Here is a 20,666-nt window from a genome sequence, read left to right as displayed (position 1 = left end):
CCTGCAAACATTTTTATTATGCGTTAAATGAATTTTTATATCTTTCATCTGAATCTGAGAAAATAAAAATATAATAAAATAGTCCGGCTGGCGATGATACGACAGGATATACTGCCAGGATTTTATTTGCAACAACTTCTGAAACTATCAAATTTATTTATTCCGAATTATTTAATTATTAAACCCACTGAACTCCTTGGCTCATTATTTTTTACAATTCTAACAATCATGTAGTAACACAAAAACACATACAAATCTAATAAAAACTTTTGTACTAAATAACATTAGTAGATATATTTGCCACAATAAATTAAAAAAATTTCAATTTATTTCAAAAACAACTTGACTTTAAATCATATGCTAATAGGAAGTCTTAAAATTGTTTCTTTGCCCCAAAATTTCAAATCCAATCAACAAGGCGCCGCACATAAATCAACAATTAAATTTATGCTTCTTAGCGTTCTTATAAATTCAATTTTCTGACCAATAATTCAACCAAAAGCACAGCGAACATTTTTCATTTAACTTAGTTAGTTACTAAAATTTGTGAACATATATTTCATGGCGAGCCTAAGTCACTAAAAATTCTTTTGCCAGCACTTTTCGACAAACACCAACCTGGATCGCAATGGCACTTGCAGAAGAATTCAAAAAGTTTTTCCTTTGGCTTTTTGTTGCCTTCTTGGCTTTTCGTCGCTCTTAGACTCTTAGGTCTGCAAAATTTTCACAGTCAGTTTCACGAAAGTTTCGTTCTCGTTCTCACTGCGAGGCAAAAATCAATAAAGCACTGCTCGTGTAATCATCTTATAAGGCGGTGGGCTTTCATTCATGCCGTCGCCAAGTGCCGCAATATCCTTTCACTTTTACTTCAGTTTAAGTTTGATAAGGAAGAAATGCCTTCTATGCTTTAACTGATTTATTTGTGGTGAAAACTTAATATCTTGCTTTTTGCCACTAATTTATTTATTTCACTTCACGAACGATGCTTTTTTCCGGGACTTTCCAATTGAACATATATCTATATATTGTTGCTTCTGAATTGGCTTTCTTGTTTTCTTGCTAGCTTGCTGGCTGCTTATTCTGCTTTGGATTATTATATTTCAACCGTCGCGTTTGCTTGTCCGAACACAACTGAGGCACGAGATGCGCCCTCTTTCGGTTTTTATGAATGAAACTCAACATCGATGTTCGCTCACACACACTGCTTTGAGTCCGGTCCCTGTTCGGGCGCTACCGCAATGCCCCTGCTCGGGCGGCACGCGCCCAAAGTCGAATTCGAAAAACCGCTCTCTGTGGCGGGGAAATCTCGCTGCTCATCGACGTCATATGTCTCGAAAGTATTATCTACATATGTGTGTGAGTTTAGTATAGCCGGCCGGTTTTGCGGCCCGATGTTGATCCAATCGTAGGTCTGGTTGCCTCCCTACACTGCAGCCATTTTCATCGCGCACGCGCACTCCAGCCAATCAACAGTTTGCCAGGCCTTTCTGCCGTGGTGAGTTTCGTTGCGCTCCCTCTCTTTTCGGGGGCAACACTTTTTCGATTTCGATTTCGATTCTCTCCGGTCTCGCTTGAGGTAAAAATAATACAACAGGTACCCCCATACCATGCCCGTATTGTATAAGTATGTATATAGTATCTCTGGGTATCCATCGATTCGTGCGCTTGTGTGAGACTTTTAGCGGCTGGCAAATGTTATGATTTTCCGAAATACGTCATCAGTGTGCGCGAAAATTGCGGCCCATTAGGCATAGCAATTTTTGCATCGACGTAAACAACTGATATCCATCCGAAATGGTTTGCATGAGCCGTCCGCCAAAAATGGTCCAATTTCTAAATAAATGATTCACTTGACCATTTATGGACAGTATTTGGGTCTATTCGGGATACTTTTCACGGTAGCCAGCAAAGGTCAGGGTGGAAATTGTTTGGAAAATAGTTGAACAAGTGTTTTGGCAAGTATCTGTCTGAGGCACTTCACTTGAAGTGTCTATGAAAAGGTGATTTGTTTGGGCAATTGCTGGGTAATTGGGGCACTTTTATTAACTCTAACAAGTCAATTCGAACAATTAAGTTCTCTAAAAGCTTTTTAGGAACACAAAAGGTCAGGAAGACACATTCCCATGGGTCCTCCATTAATTTGGAAGTTACTTAATGAAATGCGTTGAATTTATACGCGTCAGTGGAATCGTTTGACATTGGTATAACCATAGGTTCTGTTGACTAATTTCCGTGAGAAAATTATAAGATTGAAGACTTTTTAAGTTGATTGATTTATTTGACTGGTGGGAAATACTTTTCTGCTTGACTGAAATTTTAAAATCTTAAGAAATATACCACATTTTTTTGTATACATACATATGTACATAATTTTTTAGGATATTTTTAAGATATAATAATACGGATATTTTGCTTGTTGTCTCTCTTGTTATACCCGTTACTCGTACAGTAAAAGGGTATACTAGATTCGTTGAAAAGTATGTAACAGGCAGAAGGAAGCGTTTCCGACCATATAAAGTATATATATTCTTGATCAGGATCAGTAGCCGAGTCGATCTGGCCATGTCCGTCTGTCCGTCTGTCCGTCCGTATGAACGTCGAGATCTCAGGAACTACAAAAGCTAGAAAGTTGCCCACAAACCGCCCAAAACTGCCACGCCCACATTTTTGAAAAATGTTTTAATATTTTTTCATTTTTGCATTGGTCTTGTAAATTTCTATCGATTTGCAAAAAAAACTTTTTGCCACGCCCACTCTAACGCCCACAAACCGCCCAAAGCTGCCACGCCCACACTTTTGAAAAATGTTTTGATATTTTTTCATTTTTGTATTAGTCTTGTAAATTTCTATCTATTTGCCAAAAAACTTTTGGCCACGCCCACTCTAACGCCCACAAACCGCCAAAAACTGTCCTTCGCACTTACACTAGCTGAGTAACGGGTATCAGATAGTCGGGGAACTCGACTATAGCGTTCTCTCTTGTTTTTTGATTATTATTTTTTTTAAATTTATTGATTATTTATTTTTATTTATTATTTATTGTGTCTTTCTGAATTCTGAAATTGACAGCATTTTGAATTTTGGTTCATATGTTTATCATTCGTTCACATTGTAAACGAAACAACAGTTTTCATGTGCTAAGGACAAGGTTGCACGTCAGATGTGCAATGTGCAGAGGCAATAATTCCGCAAATGTTTTTACTGCGAAACATAAACAAAACTGCAGTTGGAAATAGTGCGAAAATAAAATTGAGGCGACGCTGTAAAGGAATTCCAAAAAAAATTTCACAGCTTAAGCCAAATGATTTGGTTAACGAAAATGATTTGGGTTAATTAAGAAAACCTCAACATAACCGAGACACTTTTTGTGTGTTGATTGGAGCACACGCCATGACCTAAAAATAAACACCTGAAGATGTTTTCTTTTGGTTTTTTGCCGGCAAAAAGTTTAGCAGCACACAACAACTGAGTACGTCAGATAGCTGGCGGATCCACAAGGGATACGGATACAGATACATTTATATGCGCCCCCACCCAAAAATAGAACTTTGCCTCATTTGTGAACGTTTTTTGCCAAACAAAATAAATACAAATCGCACAGCATCGCTCCCGATTATTTTTAACCTTCACATAATGCTGGCCGATCGGGGAAATCTAGGGGGTATATTGTTAAGAAGAGCGAAGGAAATGGCCACGTAGAATTCGTTGGCCACCTGTAGGCCAACGTACGCCACTAAAAACTTGCGCTTTGTATGTGTGTGATTTGCATCAAGTCGGTAGCGAGGAAAATGAAAACTCATTGCGCTAAATATAGCTAAATCTATTCAGAAATTTTCTATAATTTTTCACGGTACATTTTCTAGTGACGATGATTTTGGGGCTTTGTTGTTTTATATTTTTTTTCCTAGCCCCCTGACAAAACACTCACGAAAATAGTTTGCACAATCTAAAAATACACTTTTGTGGCCATTGTAAATTATTCGCTGCCCGCTGACTGACTGACTGCTGCCTGCCTGTCTGATTGCCGTTCATCCAAAGATGGATATGGTTGGCTGCCATTCGGATTCCACTTGAATGGGGGGCGTTTTTTGACTTAAGCCCAGCTGGTGACTGGTAGCCCCAGCACTGCACCTTTTCCCCAATTTGGAGGCAAAATCTCTCAGCCAGCGCACCCAGGAGAGGTAGGGTCTCCAATAAACGTGCCCAACATAGATGACACAGACGCATAAATTGGCACACATTCATTGTTGGGTTTTTTGTGGTTTTAACAAACTAATTAGCGATCAAAGTTGAGGTGGGCCAATATACACTTAAAGTAACATAGTTAATAAAATGTTTGGCTTATGCTCAATAGTAGCAGGTACATATATGGGTTTCGCCTGGCAGAATATCTGTAAAATAATTTATCAAAGTGATTTTAAGGAGTAAATAACGCTGTTTTCATTTTATATACATTTGATCATGGTTTTAGAACTTTGTCCCTAGAAACCAGCTCCTTGAAAATCGCCGTGATTAGCTAATTTATTCACCCTTTTTTGCGTGCTTAGTTCGGTTCATAGTGCCCTGCTTATCTGAAAATCCAAAGTCGCATTGATATCTATATTTGTCTATATGCCAATTTCACAGATGTGTGGGTTTCCTCAGTCGTGTTATCTCATTGAGAACGTTGCTGAACGTGCGTGGGTCAGTTGGGGAGACGACGGCTGATGAGGCAGAGGCGTTAGATAGTCGCAAGTCGCAACTCTAGAGTCGCAAGCCAGATGACACATGGCACGCGCCCAGCGCAGACACAGACGCAAACACAGATACATATACAGCTACAGATACACGACAGATGCAGATACGAATACAAAAGGCACAAGCTGACAAATAAACAAACCAACAAACAAACATTGCCATCAATGCCATCAAGCCGAGCTTGTGTCTGTTTGTCTGTCTTTTTAGCCAAGGTCCGCGTTTTGCCGTAAATGGTGAAAAGTTTTGTTAGGGCAACTTTTGAGTTACAGCTCTCGCCACGCGTAGGTTGTAATTAAAAGCGTATTGACTGGCAGTGCAACTTGTTTGCTGCCATCCCGCTTCCACTCCAATATATAGACATAAGTGTATCTATGAGATTCACTTGAGTTGTGGTTGTGTGGCTTTCTATTCACTTGTTATTGGTTGGCAAGTCTTTGGATTGCCCTCCGTACTGAAATTGTTTTCTTTTTTTGCCCTATCCGAACTGCCAATGGGGTCTTTGTAGGGTTTTCACTCTGCTTGAAAACGCACTTATTTTCTGCTGTTGCTGCTGCGCATTACGCAAGCCAACTTCATTTTGGTTTCGGCCAAATAGGTGAGAGCCATAAACCAATCGACAAGTGGGCGTCGTCATCGGCTTGGATTTGAGGTGTGAATAAATTTATATACCTATGTCACATATATACACTTTACATATAATTATTACGAAGTAACCGTTTTGATAGTGCTTATGTTTCCCAACCTGTTAATTGTCAGGACATAAAATGTAAATCGAGGCAGAGAGAAAAGTTGAATATTTTTCACCGCCTGTCCGTATAATTATCGTTGTAAAATTCATAAATAAAATGTGGATTTTTTTCGCTTATATTTTATTTCAGTTAATTTATGAGCATCATAATATGCTTTATGATCTTGGCATGTTGCCGTAAATTGCTGCAGTCAACAGAAAAAAGGGGGAAATATTGTTGTTCAGAGACACAAATTAGAAATTTAAACATTTTGAGACCCTCAAAAAATATTCCATTGGCTGAAATAGAGCGGCGGAGACATGGATTGGGCGGGGAACTCGGCGGGACACGGAGAATCAGAGAAACTGAGAGACACCTCCAGCGCCATTTTTCCCCCTGTGTTGAGAGGTCGGCGAAAAATTAGGTGAGAATTAAATTTGATTTTCGGTTTTTTATTAGTTGTCAGTATTCCAAAACAAGTGCATAAAACTTTAGAAATTAGTAAGATAATTAGTGGCATTAAAAATATTGCAGTGGGTTCCTTGGAAAATCCTGAACTTGATTAGATGGTGACAGTTTATGGCCCGTAAATCTGGTAAGCTTAGGTTGAATTCATGGAGGCTCTACATTTGATTTTTATTTAACAAACTATCTACGTTTGAGTGCTTGAATAAATTAAATAAATAATTGTGGTTGAAAGTTATATAGTGCTTGACTTGTTTGGAAGTCAGCACAACTTTCCAACTGCTTGCTCGTATCGAGGTAATAAGTATAATTTCGATTTGTTTTATAATATATATTTTCGGGATTTTAAGCAAAATGCGAGCTAACACTTTCTCTGCGATGTCCAATTTGTCAGTCTCAATTTTTGGAAAGCGAAAATCCAAATGTCTGGCAATTGTTAAGCAGCTACCCACAGCCGCAAAGCTGTTGTCTAATTGCAAACTCTATGAGTTTTGTCACAAACATGAATACTCATAAATAATAACTCGGCGCAATCCCAATTAGGAATAAGTCGCTCGACTCAGCCTGATTTGTCTGGTGAAAGTGGGTCAAATAAAATGGCATCTGAAATAGATTGCACGAATGTGTTTGATAAGTACTCATGCGCTATTTATGTTGAACGCTCCTGGTTTTGGCGCACACGAAATACATGGCAATCTTCTAAATATAAAACGCGTGGCTCACTCGAACTAATTTTAAAAACGCTTTTCGATGAACATATTTTGCCAAAACAAAAAGAGAGGAATCGAAAACCAAAACAAATCAAAAATATGTTCGTGCATCTTTATTTTACTATTATTATGACCAGGGAAAATACGCAAAAGAGATTGACAGCGGCCGCCCGAAGGGGGGAAATTGGCTAAAATGCCCAATCAGCTGGCCGAAAATAGAGAATATAGAGCGGCAGAGCAAGTACGTGTGCCGCCCAAAGGAAACAAGACCTTAATTGGCCAAAGTCAGCAGGCGGTCTGGCGGCGATCTCGCTATCCGCTGGATACGTCAGTAAACAATTAACTGCAGAGAGATGCGAAAGATCCGATAGATGCGAAAGAACCGAAAGATCCAAGGATCCGAGCATCCAAATGGCAAATGCCCATCGATCTCACAGGAATGACGTGAAAAGCGCCGCGTGCAAATAGCAAAATAATTACAATATAAATTTTCCACGTCAAGTTCATAAATTCTGTGGCGCTTAATCAGCTCCGCTCGCTTTTGGATGCTCACATTGTTTTCCCCTATCTATTTATAGGGCTTTGTTATTTTCTACACGCTCGGTCAAGGTAATTTTAGGAACTCACACACTACTTACACTATTTTCCCAATGACGTTCAATTTCGGTTCTTTGGGAGATGGGCGAAAATTAAAAATAGCCCACACAATGATTGGCAAATCACATGGGTGGAAAAAAAAACCTTTGGCTTTGACTGCATTTTTCGGGCTTTTGTTTTTACCATATCTCCGCGTGTTTTGATGGATTGGGCGTATGCATTTTGCCTCTCGTTGAAAATTCGTTGAATTCCGTTTTAATGACTTTATTTATGGGGCGTGCATGGGCAGCGTTTCTCTTGGCTTTTTTTTTGTTTTTTCGCTTTTTGGATATTTATGAGAGTGCCGTCTCGGCCACAAAAAGTTAATCCCACTAAATGCCTAATAGTTTATATTACGATTTGTTGTGCTGGGTAAAATGAAAGATATTGAGGCCTTTTAATTTTAGAATTGTGACAAATGCGCAACTTTTTATGGCTGCATATGCCGAGTGATCCAAGTCCTCGTTTTATGATTGATTTTCATTGTTTTTCATTTGGCTTAGGGAGATATTTTTCTTAGAAAGCATTTCTTCGGGCTTCACCAATTTTTTACTATATTTATGTATTGCAGAAGATTGCTATGCAGTTCATAGAAATAAGAAATTCTTATTTGTTTAGATCAAGAACTATTTTGCTGATCCATTCAGCAATTGCTTCACTTCTTTCATCACTATTAGATAAAACACATTTGTCTGACGTTTTAATGTGAGTTTCCTGATCCTAATTTTCCCCTAGCCAGTCGCGAATTATTATGTTTCCTTATCATTTGGCATGAACGTCACAGATTACAGGTAACAGATCGCAGATTAAACTGCGTACTTGTAACCATACAGAACCCTATAGAGATAAGTCAGGCAACGTCACAGAAACGCTCTGAAAAGCATTGTGCGTCAATCAGCATAATATACACGGATATATAGATGTCACACGGCTAAATATAGGCAGTGTGTAGTATACCTTATAGCTGTTGTGTTTGATTAAAGGCACAAAGGGGGCCTGGCAACCGGTCCAGCCGAATGCGAACCAATTTCCAATATTGTCAGCTGCTAATGAGCAGATTCCTTGGCCTCAAAGTGCTGGGGAAAATATGTGTGAGGAAATGTCTTTTGGGCTCTCGGTTCTTGGTTCGGTTCTTGGGGGCATCCGTGACACACTTCGCAGTTGCATCATTAATTTTCAGTTTTCGTTTCGCCTTTTCCATCTCAGCCATATGGATTGGATGGCAGTCCCTCGCATCTTGGGCTAATGACACAAAACTATCTGCTTGTGGGACAATGGGCCAAGGCGCACGGCACACGGTATACGGCATAAGGCACACGGCTAGAGAACAAATTTCGTCGTGTTTACGCTGCCTGATTGCCATTAATTTTATATCTATATAGATATATATCCCAGCGAAGAAAGGAGAGAGGAGAGCTGGTCCGAGACATTCCCGATATATCTTGTAAATTTTAATGTTCGCAGTGTTGTCGAGTGGAATTTTTGATCAAAACTGAAGTGTGTCACGTCGTTGGTGCTGGGTGTTTTTATTGATTTAGTGGCCCATTTCCTTGTTTCCTCCGCTTCCTTTCGGTGTATTTTTAGAGACCTCTTCCCCCATGACGAACCAGAAATTGCAAGCCTATAATTAGCCGAAAAATCTGTGGAGCACAGACATATAGATGGGCCTTGTTTACTTCGCACCCCCATACATTTATTCGGCTTGTGTTTGGATTTGTTTAGATGGCAGCGACGTCATAGTTGTGTTTTCCTCGAGACTTTCAAATTCTCATGAACTTGACGTCGGCAAATAATTAGCTGAAAGCATTTCGCTTGTTGTTCAATAATAATCAGCAACTAATACTCGTCTTTACGTGAAACGATAAAAATAACTCGCGTGGGTTATATTTAGCCGCAGATACGAATGCTCATGGAATCGGAACTATAAATGCGTTTGTCTATATAGTTTTGATCTCTTGGCTAAGCCAAACAAATTGGGCGGAATAATGAGAAGTGAAAGGAATCTAGAACTAGAATCTAGAATCTACAGATGTGTGCAAACATATATTTTTGGTGGCTGATTTTCAACCTCCTGCGATGGCCAATACAATTCTGAAATACATCAGATCTGTTTGGGCTTCCTTGGTACGTTTTCATAATTTTTCATGGCGGAATGTCCGGGGTGAATGTGACGTCGTCTACGAGTCAGGCAGGTCTCCATTGGGGCTACATAAATCCCTTCAAATGCCATGACATGTAAATATTTTCCGAGTCTTATGGCCGCAAAAGCAACAGCTACAGCAACAGGAAAAACAACAAGCCGAACATCTCTCTTGACTTGTAGAGCGCTTATAAAATATAATTTCATTCTATAAGAAAAATGCAAAGTGACAACATAATTCGCCAGTTTATCATAATCAAAATACGCCTACATTGTTCGCCTTATTTTTTGTAGTTGTACTCTTTTTTTGCTTTCCTCACTCTGGCATGCAAAAACACTTTACTGGCACGCTTTAACAACAAAACCACAATGACACAGACCGGGACGAGTGTCAGACCAAGTTGTGCAAAAATAACTTCAAATAGTTTTTTGGATCTCGGTGCTCTGCACTTCGTTTCATCGCTCCCCTGCACTATTTTCTCTATCCTCTTTAAGGTACACGGAATTTCTTTTGACCCAACTGACAACTTTTTCAAATGAAAATACTCTTGCGAAAATCAGATACATTACTCCTTGATTAAACATGTATTTGGGAGCTATGAAGTGTTGTTTATTATGAATTTTGTATTAATAAATAATATAAAATATATATATTTTATTCTGAAGTAAATAAAACGGTGCATTCGTGTTTAAAAGGTATAAGGTTAGAGCCATATTTATTTAATTTAAAATCGAAGTACCCTTACTTTATATTTAACGATCAACTGTATCAAAAGGAATATCTGTAGTGGTTAATACTTAGAGTATACAACTCTCGACCTATCCAACTTCAAAGACGTCTCCTTGCTGATTTAGACTTGGTTTCGGACACTAATATGTTTGCTCCTGGTCTAATGTTGATAATCTCACGGCAAATTAATGCTGAACACGAAGTGGAAAAGTCTTAATACGCATCACTATGAATCATTGCGAATGTAGTTCTTAATTAACAGCGAATTGTTGAATGCACCTAGCGGCGAGGACAGCGATATATGAATGTGTCTCAAGATCTCACTTCATGCCACGAGTTTCCAGTAAAATCGAAAGAAACACAAAAAACCCGAAAGCTCTTTAACGAAATGTCAGACACTTAAAAGTTTAATTTTATTTTGGCACTCTTCAAGCCGATGTCGAAAAACAGGTCAAGTAACAAAGTGATTTTAATGCTCAGACACTGTACGAGCATAGTATACAATTCATAAAAGAGTCCCATCCGAATTTGGTCAAAAGTAGGCACCACAAATTTAGTGCCTGCTGGTTTTTATTTTTTCAACCATCATCTCGCCGTTTCGGCATTATCGGTATTTCGGTTGTTTTGCTTGGCTCCCTTCGACTGGTCTTAACCAATTTTGGGCAAACTTTGTGATTTGTGCTTAATTGCGGTATCGCTTCTCTCCCTCTCAGCACACCATGTATGGTAACATTTGTGTCGAGAGCGGTGAAAACAAGTTAATAATTTCATGGCTGGCTTAATCATCGTTAGCCACGTCGGGTTCTCAACCGACTATTTTTAACTAAACATTTCACCATGCAAACGTGTTGCGACTCAGTCTGGGAAGATTCTGCCATTTAATTTGCTTTTGAATTAGAGGCTTATGCCTATGAACAAAGCAAATGATTTTTGGCTTACGGATTAACAACAATTATTTAAAAAAATAGTATCTTTATTGTATGTAAATGTATTTTTAACTTTAAATCTTGTTAAAATTCGATCTTGAAATATTTCCTTAAGTTAACAAATATATTTATATGCAGAAATGTGTATTACTTATTTATTAATATTCCTCAGTCTCTTTCACAAGCCCCCAAAGGCGTTACATTTTTAAAAATTACACTTCACACTCTTTGTTGGCCCTCAATTACTGTAACTATTTTTATCACCGCGATGTCAACTGTACAGCCGTCTAACGAAAATTTACGAGACGCGCAACTTTATTCGCCTCCCGCCCAACTGCGTCAAACGGAATTCTGTGAAAGTGAAAATGGGGAAAAAAACCAGGCGCAGACACAGACATCTTTAAAATTCCACCTGTTGTGTGAAACTTTCCGCAGTCAAGGACGCAGTAGGGCCTTGCTTTCGTCATCGCAGGCTTCCGCAAACACACCGATAGGCGCGCACGCACACATCCACAGAATGGCGACGCAGGCGCCCTGTTAAGTATGCTATAAATTGCCGCATTCATTCATAAAAATTCACCGGGTCCACAAAAAAGTTTACGCAAGCCGGGCAAAGCGAAATACCAAAAGAGAGAAAGAGAGAGAGAGGACGATAGAGAGAAGGTTGGGGAATTCGCAGGAGAACAGTGCCGGCAATGTTTAGCTCTATCGATTTTCGAACTTTCCGGTCCTAGAGAAAGTGAGAAAAAGGGGAGATATTCCTTGACTTTGAACCGAGAAATGTTTTTCACACGTGGCACTCGGTTCAAAATGCACTACTTATTATCCCAGGCACGGTTTTCATATAATAATATAGTGTTTTTTTTTATTTTTTTTCTACCGGTTGACAGGCAAAACCGGTAAGCATTTATCATCTTTGCCGTCGCCGTACTCGTCGCTCAACCAACCCGATTCCTTTGCGAAGGCCTTGCCAAGAAGGCGTTCAAAATTAAAAGTCGCTCAACTGCGGCATAAAAACCTACAAGCAACAAAATGCATTGCGCAAATGCGAATGATATTAAAATGAAAAGTTTGCCAAGTAATAAACTGATAAAGAGGCGACGTCTGCGCCCGACGTCGACATATCGCAAGAAGGTAACTTATTAAACAACATGGCGCTGGCTTTTGATACCCTCACATGCGGAGACCTACGAACGGGTGATTGTATCCTTTAAAGTCGGTTTGTTATTTATAAAGATAGTAAACGAAGTCATGTTAAAATCAAGACGTTCTAATTGATCGTTTTAAGCTATATCATGCCAACCAAAAGGAAAGACATTGAACATCTACTCTAAAATATTTCCATATTTCATAAGAATCTGGCAAGTGCTATTATTATGATTAGAATTAGCTAAGAAATAATTCTAAATGCTTTAAATATTTCAGTGGTAATGTATGGCTATACATTACATTGCCCCACCTCGATGGTTTTTCGATGCTTTGCAAGGACATTTTTAGTTCGGCCATGGGGAAATTGAGTTTTCCTTTCATGTTATTAATACACACAAGCACTTATGCCGCGATCCAGTTGTTTTCGTTGCTGTGGCAGTGTGACTGCCTCGTTGCAGCAGATAAATGTAAATTATTATGTCGTAAATTTGTTGACTGCCATGTTTGTGGCTGCAGCCTCACACTGACATGGTCGAAAGAGTAATAATATAAAAAAGAACCGACTCCCAACAGCCAACAACAATGCGACTCAACCAGTGCAAATTAAAACCCCTGAAAATGCTTAATAAAATGCCTTGATTGAGTCGCAGTTTGCATAACGTGCTAAAAACAAAAGCTAAAAAATGAAAAAAAAGTGGAAAAAGAACGAGGTAATAAGAAATATTGGGTAGAAATACATATTGAGCCTGGGCGAACCGGATGCCTAAGATAGGCAGCAACACGTTGATTTATTTGAGTCGGCACACGACCAGACGACAATCACATACGCATCTAGAGTGGCAAAAAGTGCAAGTTGCTAGTTGCAAGTTGCAAGCGGCCAGTTGCAATTTGGCGTGGGGGCCAAAATGGCGAAGAGGCGTTCCAGATCGAAGCGTGCCAAAACGCCTCCGTCTTAGATTTCTCAGCAGCCTGTGGCGTGTGCCAAGAAGGTTTGCTTCCAACGCCCTTGAACTCATCGCATACTGTATCTCTATCTGTATCTGTTCCTCGTGACTGACCGACATTTGGCAGATCAGCGCCTCAGGTGGGTGGATATGTGAGAATCCACAACCCCCGCAAAAAAAAAAAAAAAAAAATGAAACCGGCCACAAACATTTTACGACGTCATCCATACGCTTCCTCTACACTTGTCGATGCCAAGTTCGCACGCAGAATTTTCGCTTTTTGTGTGGAGGTGGAGGTGGAGGAGGAGTATATGGCCCCACGTGATCTGCGGCCGAGTCGCGTGCCACATTGTCCTACACACCGACACATGGGTCACTCACTCGCACACTGAACTTGCTCCATAAAAAGAAGGCAGCTCGAGAAAACGAAAAAAAAACAAACAGCTAGCAGAAACGTAACCGATCTACCGGAGAATGGAGGCGTTTGCCAAGTGCTTGGAAAGTGGGTGCACTTAATATGCACACTGTGCTTAGGCGCTATCAATTTTCGTCTAGTGGGGGTGTGGGAACTTTTTGGCATACGCCGCCTGCTGGCTTTTTGAATTATCACACATAAATTTCACACACAAAGTAGTTTGGCCCGACTGCAACCGCCCACCCAGCATAACGGACCCCAAAACAAAGCCGATGCGATCCGGAACCCCGAAAAACCTGGGCGAGATCGCCTTTAATTTAATTAGTTGCGCGTGCGACAGCCTCTCCCGATTTTCTGGGATCTTCGAGCTGCCGGTTGGCGTTGCCCATTGCCCAGGGTCCATGCTTCCATGTCTCCATGCTTTAATGCTTCGGTTGGAACGCCTTGTTATTTATGCGTCGCCTTCTTTATGGCTTCCCATATAAATTCTCATTTCGCTTGTCATCATTTTCCGTCCGTTCGCTGGGTTGGTTTCCATTTTCTGGGCGCGTTCAACTGATGCGTTAAGTGCATGGAATTTGGCTGCGAGTTGAGGATCGCTTCAGCAAATTAGGAGTATGTGCATCTCGGCCGATTAGTTTAGGGGTGACAAGTGGTCAGTTAAAGCAATTGAACTTGACATTAAAATTGGGCCCCTCAATGGTCATTTTAAAGTAGGAAAATGAGAATTTCCCAACTGATAATTTTATTGTCTTCAAAAATAAGATAAGAAATCATATTCAAAGCATTAAAAAATAATCAATGTGCGTCGGCCGGGAATCGAACCCGGGTCAACTGCTTGGAAGGCAACTATGCTAACCATTACACCACCGACGCCACATTTTCACATCGAATTCGCATTTGTTTTTGTTTTAAATTTAGCATAAAATAGTAAAAAAAAAAAGCAAAATACAGAATATTTAATCAACTAAGATATTGGTATTACATGTTTTCAAATAAAACATACCTAATCTTGTTATAATTACGCCAAATAGGTTTTTGGTAGCAGATTATTATGAATGTACCTTAAAATCTGAGAATATATATTTTATGTATTTCGTTTTATATTCAAAAATTAAAAAAAAATATTAAAAAAAAAGCCAAGTGCGTCGGCCGGGAATCGAACCCGGGTCAACTGCTTGGAAGGCAACTATGCTAACCATTACACCACCGACGCCACATAATCTTCGCGAGCTAATCACTGTATGAAAACTGAGTACAGACAACTAGTTGGAAAAACTACATTGACAACTACATCTGCACTATTAAGGCAATATTTGCCTAAAAGTACTAGTGATTTATGGTTTTTATGGGGTGGCTAGCCTTGGCAGTAAAAGTGTCGAATCATTTCTCTTCCAGCCTTTTTAATTGGTTCTGTTTAGTAAGCTCTTTCCCTCGGCGGCGACAGGAAACACTTTGTGAAACTATATTGCTTATGAATATAATTAAATCGCATTGAAAACGAATAAAGCTGATCGATTCACAAAGGCAACCAACCGATCCGAACAACATCGGCTTCAACTTGACTTAAGTGTCTGTCGCTGGTTGTTATGGTTGTTGTAATGGACGCCCACCCAGTAAATGTCTTTTGCTGTAATAATTTATTATCACATTTACGTCTTGGCATCGCCAGCAATTAATATAAAAAGGAAACGGTAGAAACAGCAACAGCAACAGAAACAGAAAATTAAATGAATGAATCAATCGGGGGGCGAGGGGAGAAAAGCACCAAGTGATCAATGAACAAAAACCGAGTAGCTCCATCTCCAAAGCAATATCTATCTGTATCTGAGGCCTTATCTTTTGTGTTGGCGTCCGAAACCGCAGAAACAACAATCGGTAGCTTTTGACTTAGTTGGCAAAGCGTTTGCCAATGCAGAAATCCGAAATCAAATTAGCCGCAACACACACTCGCAGTCTGTAGTTTGTAGTTTGTCTTGCGTATCTCGCAGATACAGATACTTGTCGCGTTTGTTGTGCTGTGTGGGTTGCCACTATGGTGTCGACTGTGCTCGGTGCGTAGGTCGCACAACTCGGCAGCACCCTGTATCCGCGGCGCAGAATAATAAAATTTAACAATTTATTGCATTTGTTGCTTTAATTTGTTGTTGTTACTTGCCCGAAAGCAAAACCAGAAAAAAAAGGAAATATTTTTTCATTCACAAAACGGCCGCCGTTGTATGCAAATTAATCGTGTTGTTGTTGCTCTTGTTGTTTTTGTTGTCGATGTTAACTTTAGTTTGGCTCTCTGCAGTAGCTGCACTGCCAACTTCGCAGTCGACACACTTGGCAAGCGATGTTCGATGATTGCAACAGCAGCAGCAACACAGTAACTGCAACACCAAACAGCAACCAAATGAATGAATTGGGTTTGTGCCTTCGGCCAGGGCATGTTGTTCGCTGCCGTTTCGCCTCTGCCTACGTGGCGGCTACGTTTTGGCATAAATTATATATTAATGATCTTTGAATGGTGGATTTGAATGGTTATTGGATGGATTAGGAGTTGCTTGTGGAAGATGGAAGCACCAGGACAATTGATAGCAAGTAAATTGTGCATAGTGGTGACGCCGTTAGGAGAGATTGTGCTCAAAACTGTACGATTTCATTTTATTTTATTTAATTAAGTCAATTTTTTCCCCTTTTTTTTTAAATTTAGTACTATTATTATTATCATTAAATTGAACTAAAATAATTACTTTTTTGAATATCACTTAGATGTGAATGCTGTAGTTTTGCTATAGATGAAAACATATTTCATTAAACATTAAAAAGGGTATTCACCAGCAGCTTGCCTTTTATCTATTTAAATCTCCACTCGTTTTTTCTGCAATTGCATGCACATTTTATTTATTTAAAGCATTAAACAAAGACACAGACATATGTTCAACTATGGCGGTGGCCCGTGTTGTTTGTGTTCCACTGGCGACATGCAACAAATGTTAGACATTCAATTTGTTGTTGACACTTCATTAGCAAACAAAAAATTAAACGAACGAAGATGCAGCGGCCAAAAACTGGGTTAAATGTTGCTAAAATTAAGCGAGCCAAGCAAGAAGATGCAGCCAGAGGCAAATCAAGATATGGAAAGTACACCCATTCCATTCCATTCTCATTCCCAATTCCCATTTCCCAGATGCAAGACTAACCAAATAAAAGCGAGTATTGGGTTACTAACCAACTGGTCGGGAAGTGAAAGATATTGGGAATGGGTTAGGGGTGGGCACGCGTTGTTAATGAAGAGGTTTTTCCCTTCATTTTACGTTATGAATGAACAAACGCATCGTAGTAAACTGCGCCCACGTCGCATCGATGATGAAATCATGAATGAAACGAGGCTCAAGACAAAACTTTGGAAACCCCAGGTGCCAAGAGGGCACGCGAGTCGTAAATGTGGGCAGCAAATGCAAATTGATGGCCGTGGCCAAGATGTTGATGGCAAGATGCTCCCTCTTGGCCATTAGCCAGGCACACCGGAACCGCATTAGCATGTCTGAGATCCAAGATCCGAGATCCGAGTTTCGAGATCCGAGAACCGAAACTTAACAAAAATTCGGGTAACCGGAAAGTGCTTTTCCCCGCGCTTTGTCAATGCAAACAAATTGACTGTCAAATGCAAGATTCGTTCAATGAAAACATTTCGAATGCCATCTCAGCCATCAATGAAATGTTTCTGCTGCTCAAAAGCTCAGTGGGTAAGAAATGAACTAATCGCCTAGAGAACCGTTTCCTCTATCGGAACTATCATATTTCAGGCGTTTGTCAACGGCTACCATTGTTTGAAATATACGCTTTTCTACTCGGCCTAGAAGCGTTTCTTTAGTTGTTTTGGATCGCCACATGAAAGCGGACGAAGAGTATGTTGTTAAATATGTGAGAAAATGCACATTAATGCGGGGATTATCTTAACGTTTCTTCGGCCATAAAAGTATCTGACACCAGTAAAATCTAAACTTAAGGATTTTCGTAATTAATTTTCACTTTGGCGATATTCATTATGGGTCGCAAAATCTTATCCGTGAATGGCTTATTTCCCACTCCTCCGCCGGTTAGAATGTTTTTTTTTTTGCGGCCGTTACAATTTTACGACTTGCCACAGCTGCAATAACAGTAACAACAACTTTAACAACAACTACAACTAGCACTAACCACTTCCCATGGCCAGGCTGACGTCATAAATGCATGAATACAAGCCGCGATGACATAAATTGCATTTGAATATTGGCCAACAGCGGAAAAATAGGAAAAACAAACCGTAACCTCCGAGTTTAGGTTGAGCTTTGGTTTTGCCGCTTGTCACGATGTCTGACAGCTCTGGGGCATTGATCGATTTTTGCTTGGACTTTATGCACTCGATGGGGAGAGAAGGGTAGCACTCTTTGGCACTTGATAAATTATTTGATTTTTGAAGGTGCCAGTAATAGCTGAGAGGAGTCTCTTATATTTACATAGTACATATATGAGAAACCATGCTTTTAAATTAATATAATTTAGTCACGATTGTTCCTAAGGAGTTTAGTTTTAAGACAAGGCGTTATGTAAAAAACTATTCGAATCAATATATTTATAAATAATTACAAAATTTCAATGTAGAAAGATTTTTCTTTGCATCTATTAATTTTTGCTGTATTACGATATTTTTTTTCAAAATGTATCAATTAAAAGTGCAGCTGTTCAAACCATTATACGATTTTCAATACACTGAATATTATAAATGAATTAGTTCTTACTTCTGTGCTTTTTATGGACCAGTAAATTCAGTTTTATTTAGTACTATAAAAACAAAAAAAAGGATTTGAATATTTCTTTAAAATAAATTCAGAGCTGATTTATAAAGTTGCATCATTACCACATCAGTTGACACTCGCAGCAACAGCAAGAACTACGGTCGCAACAAGAGCCACTTTAGTATGGACGCGTGGGTTGCTCCATTCATAACGACCGAAAATTCGCTGAATGAATTGCAGTTTTGTATTTCGTTTTGTATACAGCCGCGACCACCAACAACATGGGCCACATAACGGCATCAAAAGCAGCCAAAAAAATAACAAAATAAAAAACTGAGCAGAAGAAAAGAGATGAAAGCCAGCAAGTAGTGCACCGGAGGATTAGGGAGTGGTGGGCGGCTGAGCGGGAGCATTCAATACGCTGATTGGGAACCAACGACAAAAAGTTAAATAAAACTTGTTGGCGATTTACATAAATCAGCTGCAAATTTGTTCCACTGTTCAAATGCAGCGTCGCCGTCTGTGCGAGCGAGAGGTCCGAGGAAGTGGCAACAGCTTCCACCAGAAACTCACAGACGGCCAAAAGCGACAGACAGACGACCAAAAAAAATATCCCAAGTCGCGGCAGTGGCCCAAAGTCAACGCGTGTCGCATTTGGAAAAACTTGCTGCTGGCTTGACTTCTTTTACTTTTATTTACCTTATATTAGTCTCTATTTTTGCGGGGGCCTGTTGGCAAAGCTGTTGCTAAGTTTGGTTACAGTTTTCCTCTACTTTTTTGGATTAAGTCGGGGGAAAAGGTGAAGAGAGAGATAGGCAGGAAATGCATCCATTGCATTGGCATATGTTATGGAAAAGTTGGTACTTAAAGGGGGAATCTTAACGTCAATATGCCATTTTATAGGCACTTAAGCGATAGCTTCAAAAAGTTAAGAAATCGCATTTATCATTGCTTATGCTACAGAGTCTTTATTGCAAATGTTCCTTTCATCAACTAAACCACATTTGATTTCTACGTAAATCGGAGGAAATAACCATTTTATTTAGATCCCAATGAAAGGGCTCGAAAAACTTTTTAAAAAATTCATTAAAAAACTCTACATACCACGGATAGCTGACTAGAGAAATTCTGCCAGGTGGAAAGTGCTTTTCAACATCTTTTCGCCCATCTTTAGTTGCCATTTAACCCATCGACAGGCAGATGAGTAAGAGGGGCTGGCTCTGCCCCCCCCCCACTAATTGGCCCTCCTCCCCACAAATTGTCGCGTCTTTCAGCGTTTGACATGGAAGCGAAAATGCCAGCGGACAGTTTTCGGCTTTTGTGCTAACGATATGCGTCTGTCCAAGCCATCAGTTGGCACCAATTGCCAAGGATGATGAGGTGGTGGAGGGTGGTGGAGGACGGTGGTGCCAAGGGGTTTCGGTTGCCGGCGGATGGAGACGCATAAATCTTGGTGCCACCCGAGGAAAAAGAATCTTTATTTCTTTCTGAATTTTCCTGCGTGCGAGTCGAATGATTTCGAACCATGGCGATATGCGGCATGGTTGAGCTCATTAGAAAATATGCGCGTAATTTGTGAGTTTCGGACTTTGAAAATGGAACGGGGAGCAGCTATTTTCTGATTTGTCTGCTTCCCTCCATTGAAATGTGTCAAGTGGCGTGAGCACACAAAAGCCCCTTGATGATTTCTTTAATGGCACAAGGGGAGGACGCACTTGAAACTTGGCTATCAGACACTGACCACCAATCGAATTTCTCGCAGTCAAAAAAGCTGTGTGTACAAGTATATAGATAAAAACCAAAACACAAATCACAAAGCACAAATCACAAATAACCAAACAACAAGCAGCGGCACTCTGAAAAAGGCAATCCTCGAGTGGGCAGCAAGGCGCGCGCTACGCCCACTAAAAATTCAAGCAACAACTAGATGAGCAATAACACGAAACTTCAAATCACGCCAAACTGCAACAACAACCGCCACCATATAAACTATAAAAGATATAGCGACATCAGCAAACAGAACAATAAAGAGCACAAGAGCTGATGTAAATTATTTGGCTACCATATTTAGCTGGAAATCTTGCGTGATCTGTGATCTCCAGCGATGATGATGGTTGCCCCTGTTTTTCGAGTGGAGTACCCTTGAAGTGCGGCAGGGTATGATGGACAGGCGAGATCTCAATGGAGAAGAGGGGATTTTTCGAAAGCTTCATTTTGAATTGACTTACACAAAAGGCACAAGAGAGAAAATAATTGGTGGCATTTTATAGGAGAGGCTGCTAGTCAATTTATAATTAATTGTATGGATATTAATTTTAATTCA

At 39.9% G+C, this 20,666-nt stretch overlaps 1 protein-coding gene and 2 non-coding genes across 5 annotated transcripts in view; all 3 read right to left on the bottom strand.

The window, feature by feature from the left end:
* The window catches only part of LOC6535503 (hormone receptor 4), a 40,263-nt gene that overhangs the window by 12,153 nt on the left and 7,444 nt on the right, over positions 1-20,666 (bottom strand). The window contains exon 1 of one of the 3 annotated variants that reach the window (XM_039375470.1): positions 619-1,139. The exons of the other annotated variants lie outside the window; for them this stretch is intronic. The gene's annotated coding sequence lies outside the window, so the exon portion shown is untranslated. Of the gene's footprint in view, positions 1-618; positions 1,140-20,666 lie in introns of those variants that run through there. 3 annotated transcript variants of the gene reach the window in all.
* Positions 14,385-14,456, bottom strand: Trnag-ucc. Its single transcript has one exon. It is a non-coding gene; the product is annotated as a tRNA-Gly (tRNA).
* Positions 14,725-14,796, bottom strand: Trnag-ucc. The gene has a single exon. It is a non-coding gene; the product is annotated as a tRNA-Gly (tRNA).

This window comes from Drosophila yakuba, chromosome 3R (genome assembly GCF_016746365.2).
Source record: "Drosophila yakuba strain Tai18E2 chromosome 3R, Prin_Dyak_Tai18E2_2.1, whole genome shotgun sequence".
Classification (NCBI taxonomy): domain Eukaryota; kingdom Metazoa; phylum Arthropoda; class Insecta; order Diptera; family Drosophilidae; genus Drosophila; species Drosophila yakuba.
The sequence above is the reverse complement of the archived record's forward strand: the minus strand, read 5'-3'. Positions and strand labels throughout refer to the sequence as shown.